This window comes from Pteropus vampyrus, unplaced genomic scaffold (genome assembly GCF_000151845.1).
Source record: "Pteropus vampyrus isolate Shadow unplaced genomic scaffold, Pvam_2.0 Scaffold228, whole genome shotgun sequence".
In the NCBI taxonomy this organism is placed as follows: Eukaryota; Metazoa; Chordata; class Mammalia; order Chiroptera; family Pteropodidae; genus Pteropus; species Pteropus vampyrus.
In genome coordinates, this window is record NW_011889009.1 from 1,186,514 (window position 1) to 1,189,246 (window position 2,733).

Sequence of the window (2,733 nt, forward strand, 5' to 3'; positions counted from 1 at the left end):
AAGGTTCCGCTTAGTCACGTTGCTTAAATCCTGTTTCGGGAAGTAGACTGTAACCTTCTTCAGGGCTGAACCTTTTCTTAGACTTCATTTGTGCTAGAGTTAGAGCAAAACAGAGACTTGTGGACTGCATCGAAATGAAGAATTTTTTTTAATAACAGAAAAAGCTATGATATAATTATTTAGGCTGCTCCTGTGTTTTTAAATGGAGCTGCTTTTGTGTATTGAAGTCATTCGATCACATGGTGAGATTTTTAACCTTGTAACTTAATAGAGAAAAACATGTTGCCTGTTAAATTTTGTAAAATCTAGGGGATTTTCTCCTTCCCCGCAAGCTCTGTTTTCACTATGAAATATTTAGCGATCTCCGTAACGCATGATGAAGTATGCATCATTGATGGATTTGGGCTTTTACTGCTGGCTATTGGAACATTAATCCATATTGAAAGCCCCGCTTTCTGCCGGAACAAGCCTGCTTTTTGGCTCTGAGGCATCTCTCACTCCTTTCGGTCCACAGGTCTTGGCTGGACCGGCGTCAGATCAACGGGTCTCTGAACAGAACCCCGGCCGGGTTCTACGACCGGGTGTGGCAGATCCTGGAGCGCACGCCCAATGGCCTCGTGGTGGCTGGGAGGCACCTGCCGCAGGTCAGCGCCCGCGTCGGGGGCTGTGGGGGGCCAACCGGGGGGAAACCCCCCCTCTGCGCTGCAAGCAGCCGCTCTGCCTATTCCACCCTCTCAGGGGGGTTGAAACAGAGGCGTCCAGAAACCCCGAGGGAGGAAGTACTGGAAAATAAGTGTGGTCAATAGGACTGGAAATGAGTCACGTTTATTTTGCAACTTTAGTGTCCTTCTGTACAAAAGCCTTGCTTTACCAAATGGCTATTTTGCTTAAAAGTTGTATTTAATCAAAATTTATTATATTGTCATAATTCAGATGCTTCGAGGAAGCTTTCTCCGTTTGAAGGGACCCCATGGCCCAAGTTTTTGCTAAACAAGCTGTCCTTTCTGTGTTTGCTTACTAGTGAATTAGGGTCTCCCTCCGCCACCAACAGTGCTGGGCCAGTGCTGGGGGCCTCACACTCAGGAAGACACACATTTAGAGGGCAGAACCAGGTCAGGCCCCAGCCCCAAGGTGACCGAGTGAGCGGAGGTGGAGACCACTGCCTGGGGACTCACTCTAGATGTAACTGACCTTTGGTCGGAACGAGCCAGTGGCCCGCCTTCAGGCGGCCTCCCAAGTTACGGAGACCGGCCTGCTTCTTCGATTTGGTTAGATTTTATTTAATCCTGGCATCTAAACCATTCCGCTTATCCACAAGCGTGAATAAGTAGGCGTTTTGGAAATGGGGTGCCGTGTTCGTTTCCAGTGCGGGAATGCCAACCAAAGTATTTTTGATGGTCTTTATACAAGTGGACGATTCTTCCTCAGTCCGTACTCGTTTCGCTCGTATGCGATGTACATGGAGCATTTCCAGAAGCCCCGCAGGAAATGGGCCGTGGGCTTTCTTGCCTTTTGGAGGAGGGGCCGTGGTCTGGGGTACAGGGCGGGCTTTTCACTGAAAACCCTCTTTAACCTTTCACGTTTTGAATGATGCGACTCTATTCCACATTCAAAACGTGAATGCAAACTTTTAAAGCGTGTTCTCTTTGTCATTCACAAACTGTCGAGTGGCTTTGGTTGCTGGGAGAGGTCTGCAGCCTTTCCCAGAGGCTCTGTGACTGTCGCATGGGGCAGCACCGTCCCGTGGGCGGAGGGCAGCCTCCGCTGTCTGAGTCCCGCCTGTCCTGCGAGGCTGCTGTCTGCACACAGGGACCGGGGCCACCCTTCGTCAGCGGCCCCCGCAGCCCCCACTGACGCCTGCCAGGTTTTCACTGGCCTGACTCCCCGGCCACTCCCGTTTAGCGCCCTCTCCGTGCTGACGACAGCGGCACAGGGACGCGCGAGGTGTCCCTATGCGCCCGGCGCTTTTCTCCGTGCTCCTCCCCGGCGGTGGGGACTCTGTTCCCCTTAGTGACGCGTGAGGAAGCTGAGCACCGCCAGGCGGCTCCCCAGCATCACACGCCTGGGAGGTAGCTGGCCCAGAGTGTGGCCCCTGGCGCTGTCGCCTCTGAGCCCTTTCTCCATGGCACCGCATCCCCAAAGCACTTCGCAGACGGCGGGAGGTCAGGCAAGCTCACCACGGGCGCGTGGTAACGAGGCTTTTCCAATGACATGTGTTAAAAGGAAATCGACGTGGAATCCTGAAAGCGTCTTCCATTCCTTCTGAGACCCATCAGCCCCACGCTAGACAGCTCGACAATTGTAATCACTGTGTTCAGACACCGGGATTTATTTTCCCCAAATTAGGTGCTACCTGTAAACATTAACAATATGCTGGATCGCACCGAACCTAGAATACAACAGATGGGCCATACCGAATATAGGTCTGAGGCAGAACAGCTGTGCCGTCCCTGGATTGAGAGGGCACGTCCCTGCCGTCCCATGCTGGGTGGCGAGTAGGTACACGTGGTTCTGAGGCTCTGACGAGTCCACCGTAAATCGTCACCGAGGCGAAAGCAAATAAGTGTGACTCATCGTCTCTGCCTCTGTGGTCGTCATCCTGGGGACGCCCCCCGCCTTCCACCACACAGGCCGAACGGAGCCTCCCCTCCCGCCCGCGGGGCTGGCCACGTGCCCAGGTTTAGGTTCGAGTTTGAGTTTATTTTCTGCTTTCCGTTTTGCTTTGTGAAAAGC

The 2,733-nt window shown here is 53.1% G+C and overlaps 1 protein-coding gene across 1 annotated transcript in view; it reads left to right on the forward strand.

Annotated features, from left to right (window-relative positions):
* Positions 1 to 2,733, forward strand: part of PHKB (phosphorylase kinase regulatory subunit beta) — a 122,740-nt gene that overhangs the window by 114,678 nt on the left and 5,329 nt on the right. The window lies entirely within an intron of this gene.